Raw genomic sequence first — 19076 nt, 5'->3', positions numbered from 1 at the left:
TTCTTGCTTCCATAAATGTATCCCGCCAAGAGGAATGGGGAAATAATCCTGGAGGTGCCATATCCCAGAACTGGATCTCAAATTAAAGCAGTTGAGAGTGAACAAGAGAGGTGACAGCGCAGATCCCTGAGTCATCCCTTGGTAAGTCTTACACTGTTCAAAAGCCAAACGAAGTGCCGCCTGTAAAGTCGAGGCACCTCTAGGGCTATGTTCACGCTGAGCTCCTTTTGTACTAAATTCTGATCCTGTTTTAGTGGATGATGTTGTGGCTGAATACGTTATTTTGAATGTGGCCAATATTTTAGTTTTAAAGGTCTTAAATTTGCTTTGATTTTACAGCCACATTCTCCTGCAGCACTGTCCAGCCATCTCTGAATGGTTTAAAACATGCAGCGGTTATATTGTGTAAAGTGACTGTTTGGACTAAGGTTAAATTAGATAGATACTAGACACACGTTATTAGTGCACTGGGGCCTATACATCGTGTCAAAATGTGGTCCTGGAGACACTTACTGTCGCAGAAACCACAGAGACGATACTTTGGTGTATATATCTTGATGAAGATGCAGTCATGTAACTTTATAGGTGTGTAGTTAAAATCAAAATGAAGGTCAAGTTCAAAGATGGGTGTGGTCCAAGCAAGGCACTGGAGTTAAACGCTTAGGAAGTGGGAAAGGGGCCATTGGCCTCCACACTCCTGGCCCGATTTGGTGTCACAAGATGGTGTGTAGTTTTCACTGTTAATCTTGTTTAAAACTAGGTGTGAGCCCCAGGGGAGGAAAGAAAACAGACTTTCACCTGCAGTCCTGATGTAGTCGAATTAGATCTTTGGAGAAAGAGGTTTCACTCTTGTGATCCTTACCTGTGTCTCTCTCCACTATTCAGGAATGGAGTTCATGCTTACTGTATAATTATAATATAATTGCTGTGAAATACTGAGTGTGGAGGAGAAATGCGTTTGTACGTATTTGTCCTGAAGGTGAATTGATGTAACTTTGGGTGCATGTATGCTTGGAAATGGAAGTGAAGCTGTCAATTAAAATTCCTGAGTGTGAGATGACTCGCCAAACCTTCTGTGGGATTTAGGAGATTAAATTGGACCCATTTCAGCATCAGTGTACACTGAGCATAATTCTTCCGAATTCTTTGGTCCAAGCTCTATTTGTGCTATAGGTGCACAATTTTGTATTTGATATGGTCTTTAAGAGAACAGCCTGAGCAAATATTTTAGTTGCTGTGGCTGAGTTACTGCTGACTATTGGCAAATATCCACTCATGAATCAGTTTAAGCATGAGTCCATGTACTTTCCAATTAAGTTACATGCCACCTCTTTGAAAACGTATTTGATAAATCAATGCTGTACATTTTTCGGGGTGCAATGGCAATAAAATAGCCACAGTTTTAGTAGTGAGTTAAATTAAATGCATGTAAAACATTTCCCAGAATCAGAGAACTGGGTTTTCACCTCATGATTATTTGTATTATTGATTAGTCTGCCAATTGTTTTCTCGATTTAATAAGTTAGTTTTCTCTATTAGACTTTTAGAAAATTGTTTAAAGTGCCCATCACAATTTTCCAGAGCCCAAGTTGTAGTTAAATTGCTTATCTTGAATGAACAATGATCCAAAACCAGAAGATCATCAGTTTGGTTTCATAGAAGAATAAGAAAACAAGCTATTATTTACTTTTTCAAAGCAGAAGCCAACTATCTTTTGGCATTTTTCTTTTGAAAAAAACAATAATGTTTTTGCAATGTAAACACAATTCATCAACTAATTGTGTCTCTACAGAGCCCTAGATTCATAACTAGATTTAGGGGGTGCTCTGCTTATTAACACATTGAGTGATTCAGTTTCGCTGAGACTGAGAAAATGATTTGACTTGATTTAAAGCATTTGATTTAAATGACACTTAATTACCATATGATAATATAATACCCTAACAAATTAGCAGTACAGTACCAGTAGACAGTGTATCTTCAGAGTGGCAGTTTTAGCTTGTCGCTAACTAACTATAAGAGCCACTTTAGCGTCTGTACTGTGAGTAATCCCCAGTGAAACGGAAACAGTTACAAGAGGTGTTTAAACCAAATCCTTTGCATTTGAATGGACCGCTAGAAAGTGTGCAGGCTTAAAATGTTGCGGAATACAAAGCTACAGAGGACTGTGTCTCCACAACAATTGTGTTGCTTTTTTGCTGTGTAATATTTACGTTTATATTGAAGAGATATTGAGCACAAAAACAAAACGCCCTCGGCGTCTGCTCTCACTGTACACCTACATGTAGAGCATCTCCTTACTTTGCCGACATTGTGTGTAGTGAAAGGAAGCCTCTATTACAAATGGTTCTATTAAGTGCCCTCAATGGAGGATTTTAAGTAGCCTTGTGGTAATGATGGCTCCCACCTTCTCGCTCTTCTCTCTCTCTTACTCTCTTTTTCTCTTGTGCTTCTTAGCTCCAACCGACCCTGAGAGCAATAAAACACACTTGTCTCCTCATCTCTTTTCAACGACAGAGAAAAGAAGATGACTTCTCTCTCTTATACTTCCCCTTATGCATATCTAAGGCACTTTTAAAAGGGGGCCTTCAGAATTTAGCAGGGCCTTTTTGTATTCAGCCAGACCAGCTTGTGGTAGGGATGAATGCAAATCAGTGCTTTTACTTGAGAATGTTTGATACATCCCAAAAATCCCTCGTAGAAATGATTATGGATTCTGGTGGAATCTTGGGCCCCGTTTGAATAGGACGAGCTGTAGGCTAATTCCACTGCTAAGAAGAACAGAGAGCAGCCTTCATTGTCATGCCTGACTAGATTAAGCCGACTCAAAAAGCTGATCAAACCAAGCGAGATTCTGCGTGGCGAAGCGAGAAGCGGTGGCATAGGTGGCTGCTCTGAGTTGTTAACAGAGCTCTGACATTGACAGGGACACTTCATCTCACCCTGCAGGGCCAGACAGAGGCCTTACTCTCCCTTGCAGCACCACAACCACCTTGTGAGGAGACGCGATGACCATGAAATCCTTATCTCCCTCACTTCAGCACGAGCAGATACTGCTACACAGAGGCATGGCTGCTACAGTAAAGAAAGTGGCGGTTGGCTTTATCTGTATGCAATGGGATGACTCAACTGGTTCTGTTTCCTTTTCTGCAAAAGTGATCATTATCTTTAACCTCATTATTCTGGTGGGCCTATATTTGTGTGTGTATATGTGAGAAATGAATCTCACCTCAGTTGCAGAGCTTTTTTTTTTATTTTGCTCTGTTAATAATTGTCACCTTGTAATGAATGTGGTTATTAAAGGAACAGCTGTACAGAATGGTACAAACATAAATCAGAATCTCTACCAGAGCAGACAAACCCATTTAATAGCAGATTACAGATACCAGATAAATACATCTCAGTTGAAACGTCACCCCATGCACCCCTCACCCATCTTCAGTTATTCCGTTTTATGTGTGGTCTCTTATGAGCAGCCATGCTAGTTGATTATAACATTAGAAGAGTTGCCTGCTCAGCAGTCAAAAGTATTACAGCCTCCACTACTGTAACAGCCATGTGTCTTCCTTCCGACATTTTCATCTCCTATGCAAATACAGACCCAATGGAGCCAGTAATCATTCATCAGGAAACTGTCTCCAAATGGTAACTGCTTCTGTCCTGCTCATTCATTATTCATCACCATGGACGGGTCAGGCGGCAAGAGGCTCCACTAGTACCACATGCACAGTCGGCCTCATTCCACTGTTTATCTCTCTCACTCAGAGTAGAGAGAGAAGGGAAAAGTCCAATGTTCACTTAGACGTTGCTCTCTGCTGAGTGTCAGAAATGAGGCTGTGTAGCTCGGTTCACATCTCCACCCCTGGTATTGATAAAACACATTGCCTGCTGCCGATACTCCTGTTCATTACTTTGCTTAATGAGAAACTTCTGCATACACTGCGCACAACACACTGCGAGTGCACATTTCACAAATAAGAGGGAAATGTGTTTAGGAGGAGCTGGAGGCAGAGTTTCATCGCAAATGTGACAGGCAATATGACATGTAAGAAACACCCTCATAAACAGGCCAATGTACAAACAGCTTAGTGGAAAGTCAGTCCTACCTATAGTCTCTCTCCTGCTATCGTGCGCAGTGTTTAATTCAAATTAAACAAAGGCAGAGAAAACATCAAACCAACATGTTAACCTGGCAAAGGAAGGAAAATGAGCTTCCTCGGATGCAGCAGCAACATGCTACTGTGTCTTTCTGGTGTCTCGTCTTGATCCCTGCAGGAATCTTCTGTCTGCGTATTAATAACCACTTCAAAGCGAATACGCTCCCCGGAATTAGTTGTGCATGCATTTAGAGGTCTAGCTTCCTCTGTTATGATCCCCTGCAGCAGACTACATGTAAACACACCAAAGGCAAATGCATGGAGAGCTGCTGGCTGTAGTCTGTCACAGTGTAAGTCGACTGTCTGGGTTTTAGTTTGATTTGTTTTCAAGCCAGAGCCCATACTTTTGATGGACGATTTCCACGCGCTGTATTCATCAAGGCTGTTGAGTGGGTTACTTGTCACCATTCAAATGAATGGAAAAACGATTTGTAGAATGCTATTGAACTATAGACTGGCAAAATTTGAATTTACTTTGCTAATGGAACACATCCAGAAATAGTATGCGTTCTGTCTTGAAGTTGGCTGATAAGATACATTTATGGTAGTTGACTTTTGCCCCACAGCGACAACTTCAGCGGGGGATGCCAGGAGTTTGAGTTTTCAGCTGTGACGGTTTTGTGAAGTTTATAGAAAGGGCCAGGGTACATCCCCTCTAGTCTGTCATCATACTTAAGAGGAGCATTGTCTAGGCCCTGCAGCTCCCCCAGATAAAACTGCCAGTGGTGCAATTTCCCCAAGACCCCTCAGGGCCCATAATTCTCTTTGTAGGTTGTCTGACAATTTGCTAAGCAGTTGAGTCACAGGAAGACTGAGATGTGCTGCAGCTCACAGAGTGTTCATTGAACAAGAGGTTCTGCAGACAATTCTGCAAGGTTATGTGGACCGTTTAACCTTCAAAATATAGCAGAGAAAGGGAAAATAGCAAATTCGCATTCATGGCTAAGAGAAGCACAGACATGCAAACACATAGGAAGTTAATAAATTCAAATAATACAACATGGCTGTTCTTTCAGGGAGCCAATATTGATTTAGTGGTGATCATCAAAAGAAAAGAAAATCCAACAGATATACAGTTTGAGGATTTTGAGTATCACTCTATATAGCACTGGTGCTTTCTCTGCAACCCAGATTTCGCGCCTCATACGCGTTAATCACTCTGCCAAATGTAAAAATTGCACCAAGAGAGGGCGATGGCTTTGAGCTAGAATGACATACATTCATTCAGCACACATGAGACACTCTGACTGATGAACTACTGTACGTGAAGGGAGCCAAGTCCTGTAGTGATGCGCAATGTTCCCATCTACTTGTCATGTTGCAGACATGATTATGAGGGAATGTTGTTGTGTTTTTTTTCTTTTTTTCGGGGTGTTTTTTTTATCAAGCCATCTGCAATCTTGCAAAACTATCACTATGCTGTTCACAAGCACACACTGAAAAGTTAAATTTATGCAAAAATCTGTTGCGCAGCCTGTAAAAAAACTTTATATGTGTGGTGATTTGTGTCTCTCTCTGTGAGTGAGTGCATGAGGGTAAGGGGAAGGAAAGGACAGCAAGAGATTGTCTTGAAATCTTTTTTTGTTTCATATTGGTACAATTACCCAATAGAACTATTATCATATTTCCAATCTTTTTTACATTTTTGCCCTCACAGTAAACCATTCTCAATCAACCTGTAATTGATTGTAAGAATGAAATTGCCTGTTACAATCTGGGATAGAATTGACGAAGGGTGCCATGGGGTAACTAAATAACAAATGAGAGGACAGGATGAAAGACACTGCTTTAATTCACCACAACTGATTTGATAATAAAACTCGAGCCCATTTCACAGCATAACCAATTATGTCTTCAGTGAGTTCTGCCATTGCTGCTTTAGTTCTATTCCTCACAATCAACTCTGTGGCATATACAGTCGTCTGTCACTTATTCGTGTATTATAAAAATACCTTGACATATGCAATTATGCAGATATTACACAAAAACAGCAAACTATGATTAAATTATATATTAAATTGTATATTAAAAAATACCTTACATTTTTATAACTTGTCAAAACATTTTAACGCCCTCTTTGAAAACTTTTATTTTACAGCGAGCCCTCCTGGCTAATTCTGCGATGCGAAACACGAGAGGCTCCAAGGTGACATGAAGTATGAGTCAATTCTTCATGTGAAGGAAGTAATTAATTAGGATGTCAAATTTGGAGAGCATCCTTGCCTTCATTTTTCTTCTTAATTGGGGAATAATTTGGAATTTGGAGAGGCGGCAGATCACATGTAATGAAGATTGACACCTGTTATTTCTCCCTGTCTCCACCACCCACCGCAGACTACGATTTAATAATGGCCGTGCCCTTCTCGAAGGTTACATCCACGCGCTTCTTCTGAGCTCGCTGTGCAGTCACAAGGGTCGTGTCCCGATAGACAGCGGCGATTGGTGGGCTGCTGGGCGACACCCTTCAGGGCAGACCTGGATGACAGAACAAGACGGCTCTCTTGGGCTTGACTGCTCGTATCCCAGCTGTCTCTCTCAGAGTGATGACTTCATTTTGACTGCAACGATCCCTCCTAGAAGGCTCCTCGATGGTATTGCCCCCCTGAAACTAATATCAGCGTTAACATATGTCGAAAGGTCAAATACGTGTGTGTTTCCACCTTTCACACAGCACACTCGTGCCTACCCAGAAATTACAGCTGCCGCCTGGATATGGAAGGAAGATTAATTGCCCTCTAAAGTCGGGTTGTACTTAATCTCACGTCCTCAAAGTGTGGCTATGTGAGATTAGGTTGCACTAAGCCACTAAGCGCTTGGTGTACACACACACACACACACACACACACACACACACACACACACACACACACACACACAAACAGGGACATGTCCAATTGCATGCACACATATGTAAAACATAGAACACACACCATTATGCGGGTGGTTGCCCAAACATACAAAGGTCCAACCTGAACAAACACACATGTAAACGAATGCTACACACAGGCTCTCGCGCCGCTGCTAAACCAACCAACAAATGTCAATCTTCAATCCAGAGTAATCCAGCAGAGACACAGACCCGTGCTGTGTTGTCACAGGACAGAGAATCTTAATCAAACCTGAGCTCTGTCAGTCTGCTGCTCACCTTTTTCTGTTCCCACAAAACCAAATTACTTGAGACGGAGTGGGAGGTGTGTGCAGAGTTACTGGTCTGAAACAACGGCAACGGCTCCATCGAAAGCGAGACTAAATAATCATTGTTTGCGTGTAGCAGATTGGGCAGCTTGAAAGGGTTAAGCATGAGTGGATTAAAAACGCCGGCACACATCCGTTTCCATACTCTAATCCTCTTAGTGCCCACTCCTAATACGTTTTTATATCTTTCCTATCTCTCACTGAGGTGAAATATCAGATTAGTTGCCAGGCTTTGACTATATCTTATTACAACCTTATCTAACACTGAGGGGTTGTGAGCTTCCAGTTAGGCGGGGGCAGCCACTTCGCTGGGCGCTAGCCTCGCTGCCTTTTGTTTGGAAAATGCAGAATTAAGGTTTTAGCGTTGCTGCGGTCATTGAGATTAGTTTGTGAAAGAGATGATTTGTCCATCATCCTCTGATTTGCAGATGTGTTGAACTTCCGCGGCCTCTTGTTTACAATGTAACGTCAGAAATTCCCTCTTTTCGCCAGGGATGTGGCAGTTTGACATGAATTAGCTTTGGTGAGTGAACGTCAATTTTGGAATAGAGAATGTGATATAGCCGCCGTGTGTGGTCCGGGAAGGTGAAAGTGAATCCAAGCCTTTCTCCTTGCATCTGTAGCCCACTGTGAGAAAAACAAAGTGCCCCTGAGGACCCATCAATGTGCAGACATGATGTCTATTGACATTTGTGAACCCATTTGTGGGCACATGCACGCACACAATAAGCCACACGTAGTGTGAATACTGTAAACAAATAGTCCGTCAACCTTGGACCTGAATTCAATTTACACACTGCCCCCAGCTGAACTAGACCTCATAGTGCTAAAATCTATAATTTTCTTGCAAAAGTTAATGAAACATATGAGAACACAGGAGTTGAATCAATGTTTTCTCATGAAGATGTCTCTTCCTGCCATGTAACAGAGATTGCCCGTATTCCTCCCCTGTAGACAAGATGAGAAACGCCATTGCAAAAAGCTTGTGCAGTGAACTAATGCAACTTGTCATTCGAGCCAAAGGTTATTAGGTGCACTTTAACCTAATGAGGTCCAGATGGAACAATGCCTAATCAGGTCACCTTTACAGAGAGCTTTTAATTCAAAGCTGCAAAAGGGAAGACTGTGCTGAGTCACTTTCCCGATTGTTCTGTGGCTTTTTTACTGTGGTCTATTAAACACGACCTTCTGCCTGGCAGGGGCCAATAACTTCATCAAGAGCTTCTGCAGGAATGGTAAAATAGCACATAATAGCTCATTCAGATGTCTGTTGCTACATTAATGACATACTTTGCAAATGGGAACATGCTGCTGTTACCATGTAGGACCGTTCCCATGTTGCTCATTGGTTACTCACTTAGCTAGCCCTGTAGTCGCACCATGTGGGGAAGTAGCCTCAAGTTAGCAGCTGTAATTGAATCACATATTTCTAGTTATTAATTAGCAAGTTAAGCCAGATGTAAACAAACTGTGTAGCCTATATAGCTCCTTTTAAATATAACGGAATCTATTCTGATATTGTTGATATTGGATTCTATTTACATTGAACTGTTGCTTGTCACCGATTTGTTGACACACAAGCGTTCTTTCTTGCAAGTGGGAGATATTGTAGCTGTCAGAAATTGATTTCACATTTTTGATAACAGCAACTGGGTGGCCGTTGTGACTGGTCTCCCCCCTCGGATGCTCGGTTTTGCAGTCGGTGCAACATGATGTGAATGCAGCAGACAGTTTGTGCTAGAAAAGTCAATAAGTTGTAGCTGTAAGTGGTGGTCACTGATGGTGCAGGATGTTTTTAATGCTTTGTTAATGTTCTCCTGCTTTCCTCCTATGCTTTGCCGTCTCATTTTCCTATTATTAGTTCTTTATTGTTGCTATTTACGGAATGGAGGTTGTAATTTCATTCATTTGGCCACGTTTCTTTTCTGTTATGTATTTACATAAGTTTAAAAACAAACTACTGGGATGCAAACCTCTGCCATCGAACAAAACACTGTGACACACCCATTCACACTGATATAATGCCAAACAATGCGCCTTTGACTTACACACTCTGCCTGCAGTGCTCATATACTCTGCCTGCAATGCAGTGCACTTTCATATCAGCATAGAGAAGGCACCAGTTAATCCACAGGGTTATGATAGTGAAAGTCCTTCTTTATCCACCTTAAGATGATCCTGCTTTTGCAGTCCTGTGCAGCCCAGATATCAGTCAAGAGCAGGGAAGAGAAAAAGTACACAAGCATCCTGAGGTCTGCAAAGGGCCATGATGGCTCGCCCACAAACAGTGTGAAGTTGTTCCACCTTTGTAATCAGTCAGGGACACAGCAGAGGAGGACCCAGGTTGCAGCACTGACAGCAGTATAAACGCATATTGATGGGGAAGTTTAACAGTGTAGCTGCAGCAGAGGCTGGAAGAAGCTGTTTCTAGCCTCTCTGTTGTGCACCTACACACAATAAGAGGGGCAATCGTGAGACAAATGCTTTGTGTGTTATAGTTGCGGAGTGCATATTTTATAGGCACCCTGTGGAGTTTAGGACTATTAGTAGTGCTCTGGCGCAATGTTTTCGCGAGTGGGTCCCCATTTTCTTTGTATCGGACACATGCAAATTGCAGCCAACTCTTGAGATGTTCCTCTGATCAACATTTGTCCGCTGTAACGCAATGCATCATGGACAGGGAAGAGAAAAAGTGCCATCTATTAAATAATGACAAATTTCATAGTTGCCGTTTTTAAAGATTGCTTATTATTTAGTTAAATAACAAATATTGTTGTTATTGTTTGCGTTGACAAAGTGAACACTGCTTTAAACTATGGTTGCCACTTTGCAGGACATGCTTTTCTTATGTGTGATCAACCACTATAGTCAGAAAATAAAAGAGAGAGTATCAAAGAGGAAGCACTGCTGCTCTATATACAATATGAAATATCACATTTTTGAAATTCAGATTTTCACAGTCTATGCTCAGGTCTGAGTGACTTTTACCTCCGGTGCTGCCATTCAGAGTTCACTTCCGCAGCGCATTTATCCTGAACTACGTCTGGGAAAATAGCCAGTGCCCAGGGAGCAAAAGGAAAAACTGTTGAGTAGCGTTTCCAGAGATGTCCCCCCTCCTTAAAGAACTGCTGACGTAATCTGCATCTCTTGACTTATATGGCTCTCATAAATTCAAATACATGGTTGGTTAAAACACATGAATGAGTAGGAACAACTCTGGAGGAATACATACAGCGAGGCTTTACAACCAAATCATGAAGCAGTTTCCAGGGAAGCCGAGCACTTGACTGTGGACATCTCTCTTGCTATCTCTTCCTTTCTCTCTATCTCTGGCTGCAGCGTGAGGCTAGCTACGGGGAAATTACCCATGAATGAAACAACTGTTGACACAAAGGGAATTATTTTTTTGCCCTTGCTCCACTGTACCGGCAGTGGATTATGAAATCCTGTGATCCATCCTCAGTCCTCAGGCCTCGGTAAACATTAGCTGACACATGGGGGAAAGGAATTCCCATAGCTTCAGGGCCAGGTTGCCTCTTGCCAAAATAAGCAGCACCACCCCACTACATAGTAAGAGAGGTAATGAAGCCAGGCGGTGCCAGAAAGAGCAATTATCTTAGATATTCAGGTATTAAAGACATTATCATGCCTTGAGGTTGTATGGAATAAAAGAAGAACTTAAGAAGCATGTGGCTGAAATAGATATGTATGAATATGACCTTGGGACGAGTCTGAATGACTGTCTTCACACCATTACCCCATTTTGGCCTAAAATGACTCATCGAGGATTGATTGAACCCTAACGATTAAAGAAGCTCCGTTTTAAACAAGGGGTTTGTTTTAACAGTTGTTTTGTTCAAGGCCCAATGTGACCTGTTGTTTACCTGACAAGGACCTCTGGAGCCAGCCATGTGAACTATGTGTCGTATGCAGAGTTGGAAGTAGTGTGATGTGGTAGTAGCTCCTCAAAACCTCTTTGGTTGGATGTTGGCTGTTTGTGTCCCATATCCTACCAACAGTCAACATTCATATTGTCACTAACCTTAAACATGTCTTAAGAATATCTCCTTAACATTAAACCAGATAGTTGTTGTGTCAAAAGCATGCAGGTGTAACCCTTTATTGCATAAATAATGGCTAAAAATCAACAGTATCTGCAGAAAATTATATTTTCTTCAATTTTTAGGCGAGAAGAGATCAACCAACCTGTATTAATAACCACATGAGTGCACACATTATCTGTACATGAGCATGCAAAGCTAAATGGAGAAAATGGAAACAACTGAGCATTAGCCTGTGAAACCACATGTAGCACCAGTGCAGCTTACTGTTCTAATATATAGAAATCTGAGGGGCCAAGACACTATTAATTCTCAGGTCTCACATCGTTCACACATTACCACACTCGCAATGTTCAGTACAGTTTTATCGCATTTCAAAAGAGCATTGACTTTATCACCTAACTGGCAACCGTAATCTAATGCACAGCAGACAACACTGAGCCAATAGTTAGAATTGAAATGCATATAAAGGTCATGATGTGTTCATTAAATTGTTTAATTAAGTATTAAACTTTTTTTTATTATTTATTCTTTGTAAATAAATACAACGTTGCATGTATGATTATACTGCATTAGATTAGAATACACCTACTGTACCTTCAAGGACTTCATGTTTACTGCAGTGGAGCTTCAACATGTGTCAGTTTGTCACCATTTCTACCGGCCAGAGTAAGTCAGGAAAAGCATCAGAAGGCAAAGCAGACTCATCTCTAAGGCCTGGGCTTGGTTCCATCGGGCTCAAGTAAAGATTACAAACTCTTGTGTGTTCATTTTAAAATGTTAAGGACCTCCAACTCTCCATGGATCAAAAATCAGCATGTGATGTTAAAATACAATCTGCTCATCCCAGACCACTCCATACCGCATGTGCAATTAATGTATACTAAACAGCATGATATGCCTTTCATGTGCCATTTCCTTAATCCCACATTGCACAGAGGGATACGAGTCTCCCAAGGAAATCAATCCTCCTGTATCCCTGCGTTTTTTCCCACTTGGTTATCTGCAAAGGGAACTGCCACCTTCCTGTAACACCTTACACCACCTTTAACGCCAAAGGCTTTGAAGACAGCTAATTTCCATACTAATTTCTTTCTTTTCTCCCTCCCCTCACCATAATTCCAGACCAGGCGAGAAGACATGTGTCGCTTGATCTAATGGCAGAGGACTAATTGCATTCTGGGATACATGCCTGGAATTCAGAATGCGCAACAAAAAAACATGTTGTGCAAGCAGACCACATACAACATCGGGACAATTAATAACCCTCCTTCAGGGGAGACAATTTGGACTGTCCAGCCTCCCAGAAGACTGCACTGCTGCTTTTATTGATATCTGTGGCCAGATAGAGACAGGCCTGACATCCCTAGGCAGCGTGACTCCACTTGGGCTCCACTGTGACTGGACTGTTATGAGGCCAACTTAGCCAGCCTGCTCCAATCATAGGGAGCACAAACAAGCCCCTAACCATACTGAATGCTAAGCCAGATCAGTCTCGGGGGTGGTTTGTCAGGTTTTGCAGGGATAACATAGCATGAGATTATTTTCTCTCTCTCTCTCCCGCTCACTCTCACCGTCTCTCTTCCTCTATTTCCGTCTCTGTGTCTGTTATTTTGTATTCACATCTCTCTTGAGGAGGAGAATGCCTTTTACAACACATGCTGACACGCACGCACACTCGCATCCATACATAGTGGCATACACACAAATACGCCTGTGTGCTTACACCCACTCACATTCTCACCTCCTATCTCCTCTCGACACAAGCAGCCAAAGCGTTCGAGGTCTCCATTTATATGGTTCAGATGTGGTTCAGCGGTGAAATTAAGATGAGGTGTTGACAAGCTAATGCTGAAATAACAAGACCTACTAATGTGTGGCGAGCCTTAATGGAGCCTGTGCCATCAAATGTTGCTGGAGCCCAGTATTAAGGTGATGAAGTGTACCATTTTAAACTGGCACAATCATAGGGCAAAGTCCTCATTACCATGAGGACACTGGTGGCACATTATGAAAAGCAATAAACATGCCCCCCCCCCCCCCCTCATGCTACTGCATCTATCAAGCAGGCAACATATGGGTGCCTGCAGGAGTGGCTGTGCTTAGCCACCTGGGGTTTGCTAACAACACTGTCATGGTCAGTGTAAAAGGAAATGTCATTTTCTTGACAAAACCTAATTTTTCACCAGCAGGAAGTCGACGTTTATTAGAGTGAGACCATAACCTATTTGGTTGCATCACCACGGTTTCTGTTTTAAGTGAAAGTGTGCTAAATCTATTTTGCTAGGTGTGTTTGGGAGACACAAACCGGCAGTGTCAGGACGAGTGGATGCATGTGTGTGTTGCGTGGAGGGAGGTTATCCTCTGTGAATATAACCTCGTTCTCTCATTTCACCGCACACAGCCCGGTCAGGCCGGTCAGGATTTAGAGTATTACCACAGCTAAATCAGCCACAGCCGCTCAAAAAAAAAGTATATTAGATTAGACGGATAGATTAGAGAGGGAATAAAACCCCCGACAATATGTGATCCTCCTCTTGGATCCCCAGGTTATGAATACAAAGAGCAAACAAACACATTTACTTAAAAGTGACATATGTCACCAACTTCGAAACGCCGCTTAGCATGGCCAAGCATTGCCCAATCCAAAAGCACGGCGAGAGGTAGTGACCATGATGTCTCCGTTCACTGCTTCTCTCTGAGGGGGTGAAAGAAGCACACAGCCGTACTAATTTGTCTTGACGAGAAAACAGCTGTAAACACCCCCAAGGGGGGGGGGGACGACGAGATAAGCACTGTGTTGTGGAGATGGTATCAGATGGCAACAATGTCCCACCCAGGCACCATACTACATTTTCAGGTGTTCTATACACCATGTTGTGCCTATTAATCAGAGCTGACATTGAATAACCACAGCTACACAAAGCTAATTGACCGTACGCCAGGTGAACAGAAACTTCTGTGTTCAAAGATCCTGACTATTGTCTATTCAGAGCCTTGGGTTTGTGTTTTTTTATTTTTTATTTCGATATTTGTTCCTTTTAACAGACCCAGGCCACCAAACAAAGACGACTGATTCTGCACAGCAAGATGATTAGATCAAAATTACGTTGTATTGTGCTTGTGATTACTCCTATTGTGCTTCATGCTATGGAAACGGAGAAGAAATGTGCTTTAAACAGTCAAGCATTAGAAAATGGTCACCTCCAACATCTGTAATCAATATCGCAGACTTTGTCCGAGACGCCCTGACTCAAAGAATCATTTTTACCAGCTTGTGTTGCTGCTGTAATATGTTCGATTTCCAAATTCAGGTATGTTTAAAAGAATGCTGTTCAGCAGTCAATCCATTTCAGGGGAAAATGAAATGTGTTACAAGGAGCACTTTGTTGATTTGGGAGAAATACAATTGTAAATGGCAAATATCAAGAATGATGCGAGGCTCCAACAATCTGTAAAGCATGTCCTCTCTTTAGAATGGAGCCCCTGCAGGCAGAGAAGACAAAATCAATGAGCGAATCAACATATTCTTGGTTTGCCCTGTACTGTAGAGTTTTCCTGAATGTACGAGTGTCTCATTAATTATGATAATTGTTGTCGGCATTATGTTGTTTTGCACAGGAATGCATGTCTACGTTTATTTCAAAGGAAAATTAAGGAATTAAATGAGAAGAGATGAGCAAATTGTCTATGGATATCAATTTCTTTTGAACAAATGCTTTTGTACAGTAAATGTGAAAATGACATAAATAGCATTTAAAATAACATACAATAAAAGTGCTAATGTTCTTAAACTCTAATTTCCCTTTGAAGACAGTACTTTATCAAATAGCGAATAGCGATTTAGAGTTTAAATTGTTATCCATCATACTTCTCACAGAGAACCGGTGAGAGCACATTTGGCTCCAAACATGAGAGGACTGTACACAAAGTCTATTAATTGCCGTCTAACAGCATAAATAGCTAAACCAATTGTGCACAAATACAACAAGCTTCTCTTAAACATGTTTCATTTCAGAAGCAAATGGGTCATTGGGTTGCTAATTATTAATTGTTTAAACAACAAACTGCATATTAAATCAATGCAGCTCTTGATGATCAGGGACCCCACCAACCATGCGACTTCAAACAGCCACATTCAGCAGCTTTCATTCACTTGCATCTGTATGCATAAAGGTCCATATCCACTCGAATACGAGACCATCCGCATCCATTGTCTGCACGTGCCAGGTAAAAGAAAGGCGAGCGCAGTAATTCTGTTAAACCTGAGGGAGGCTATTCAGGAAAACCTTTGACATTTCTACTAGAACACATCGAATCAAATGTGTGGAAATCAAAAGCAGCTCTTGTGGTAAAAGACACATTTGTGCCCAACAAGTGCGTCATCAGCAGCCATGAGAAAAGTCAGATTTGCTCTATGGTAACACTCATGTTAGGATAATGCCAGAATGGGTACAAACACAATACTTCCACTTTTATTTCCACTGACTGATTCACAGAGAAGGGACGGGGAGGAAAATAAATGGTTTCGAGTGGTATTAACATTGATTGAATGACACAAAAGCCGAGATGTACCCACTGTACTCTTTCCTCTTCAACTCAACCACCATGGGGGTCGCAGGCCAGTGCTTTGGGGAAATTAGGATTAAAAACAGGATTAAATTAAAAGTAGTACCACAACAACCAACAGCACAATACAAAATTAAGTAGTTGAAGAGCAGAGAAAAGGTCAATTTTGCTGTTGAATTGTACTTACTAGTGAGCCCAGGGGACTCTGTGAACCCTCAGATGGATGGTGAGAGTTGATACTAATTGATGTATCATGGACAGGCACAGTGTGGAATGGAGTGGAGGGCGTATCGTCATTGACGAGAGGCCCATAGATTAAGCCTGTCAGTTCTCCTTCCTTTTTTATGCCTCTGGCAAGGGGTGCTCAGCAGAAATCAATTTTTTTGTGAAGCTGTATGGACGAGGACCATAATAATAACGTCATCTTCAGCTCCAGCCAAAATAAGCGTGGCCATCTTGCTCATTCAGAATCGATGCGCCGCTGTCTGTCTCTGCCGTCTTGCGCTAGCTCCTGTAAGTCCGTGTTTGTGCACGGGCCGAGTTCCAGTGCCGCGCAGGACACAGGGGTGATAATGCCAGCATCTGTCAGAGGAGCTTAGATATTCCTTTCCAAGCAAGCAGCAGGGACAGACTACAGAAGTGTGCCGTTCCTTGGCAGCAGAGAAAAAAAAAACCCGATATGAAATAAAATCAGTCATTCTCTGTGTACTTTCAACTGCACTGGTTCAAGCTTTCCACCACAAATCCTTCAAAAAATATGCTCAACTACCAGTGCAAGGTTGTGAAATTCCCATGAATTTAAATCGCCTAACTCTGCCTCCTGTCTTCAAGTTTAAGAAGAAAGTAAACACAGCACAGTGCTTCATTTATATTAGGAAATACATTTAGATATCGATATACTCTCAATAAGCCAAGAACTATTATATTATGGTTGTAAGATTATAAACCTGTTGATAGGCAATAAGCGATCACACACATCAAGTTTGGACTTTTAATTATTCATCCATTTGTTGAGTATTTTTTCAACAACAAATATGTAATGAACAGTATGATGGATAATGTGTTGATATTTCTGAGGTAAATACTCAGTATTGTGCCACCTTCTTCCTTGGGGGCAGCTACTGTATATCTGTCAATGTACTGTAGAAAAGTAACAAACAGAAATCAACTCCTGAACCTTAATAACATGACAGTTTAATGAATCAGTAAAATAAACACATAACCTTCTCACAATCACTTTCCCTCTTTCTTTCACCGACCAAAACGATGGCAATGCAAACAAACACTGATGCCAAGCAGTCAATGCACCACCAGAAAATGTAAGGATTTTAACATAGTGGTAAAATCAATAAAAGACACAAAAGAAGGTTGACAGCAGGAGGGCTGTTGAGGTAGATTGTAACTCATAAATGATATATGCCACCACTCTCCGAGAGAAAGAAACACATTGTGGCTAAATTACGGCACTATAGTTTATGACCAACCCTGTTGCTGGAGGCACACTGCACTAAACTGCAGCGGTAAGAAAAAATCTGCGATATTTGTAACCCTCGCATCCGTCATCAGCCGCTGTAGCACTCCGAATTGGACCAAAACATGAAGGCCAAGGATGTTAAACCTTTACATTGTAGGGTAAACGGCAGAAGTCGCAACTCCACCCTTTAGACATGAACCAACTCACTGTGAAGATGATATTAATCACATGAATACAATAAAAACAAAAGGTCCAATAACAAAAACCCTGCTCATATAAGCAGTATAGTCTCCTGATCATTCGCAGACATCTTGTTACAATAAAAGCACATTTTATTGTGTTTTTGTTCTGTTACCAGGGAGCACCTGTTTAGCTCAGAATCAAGCAGCTAATGCAAGCCTCTGTAACACCATCGCAGACTGATAGAAATACAAAACGTTCCGTGCACTAAGTTGTACATACAGCCATCAGAAAGCCCTGAGGAAAAGAAAGTCCCCTGCCAGTGCCTACGGTTGTTTAACTCTCTGACATTAAGAATTTATGAGCTTAAAGATTCTTCAGGCGCTCTCCTTATGCGATTGCAACACGTCTTGAAAAGTGTTATGGAAGAGCAAACAACTTGCTTTGTTGATACTTGCTTGTTTGTCAAGATGGGATTGCGTTATGCAAGAGAAGAGGAAAACATTCCCACCAAAAAGATATCCCATCCGAGGCGTTTAACAGTGATTATTTTAGGATATCGCATGGCCTCATCTTTTTTATTTTTATTTTACAACAGTATTATTCATGATGGTGGCGAGTAATTCTGGACTTCCCTTTACTCTTGTGTAACCTGTAATATATAGAAACAGAGACGGTCATACATTCTGAATTTTATAAACGGTTTTATGTCCGTCTAGTACCCTGCAATAGGCCCAGTGAAGCTGCTACTGTTCATCCTCCAGTCTTTAATTTACTGACACAGTTTAAGTATGTGTCATAAATAAAAACGTAAATAAAGAAGGTAAATTATTGCTCCATATTGCACAACAATGACCTTATTCTGCTTCCCATACACAGTTCAATCACTCTTTATTGATTAACAATGATTGGATATGGCTCAGAACTAATTCACCTCTTGGACAGCATTAATTATGGTCAAACTGCCGACTTCTATTCCGATATAAAGAGGAAATTGATTTGCCAGTGTGCTTCATTGTTATTCTTGTGGCACGCGGTTGTTTTTCATTGGGGTGAAACAGTCTGGGGGTAAAAATGGACAAGCTGGAACAACAGAATCGAGCGGCGGCTGCGGACGCTAGGTGTCACCCTTGTGACTTTGAAATCGGCCTGCCCTCGACAGGATGTGTGATGGCGGCAGAGCGCGCGCGCGAGAGGCGAGCAAGCTGGCTGACTGCATTGGAGGAGGGTGGGTGTGTGTGTGAGAGTGTGTGAAGGACCGGCTGCGACCGAGTGTCGCTTCCATCTGAATGAGAAGATTTCAGGGAGGGTGATGAGAGAATATGTGCAGAGCAACGAGAGGAACTGTATTCACCCCCCTCATTTTATTCCTTGGCAGAGTAGTTTTCCTTTTTTATTTTTTTTTGGCTGACACGTGACGGCCGTGAATTTGTCACGTCA

The sequence above is a fragment of the Anarhichas minor genome, unplaced genomic scaffold, assembly GCF_050575085.1.
Source record: "Anarhichas minor isolate MPS153535 unplaced genomic scaffold, ASM5057508v1 ptg000028l, whole genome shotgun sequence".
NCBI classification, from domain to species: Eukaryota; Metazoa; Chordata; class Actinopteri; order Perciformes; family Anarhichadidae; genus Anarhichas; species Anarhichas minor.
This window is presented reverse-complemented; position numbering follows the sequence as displayed.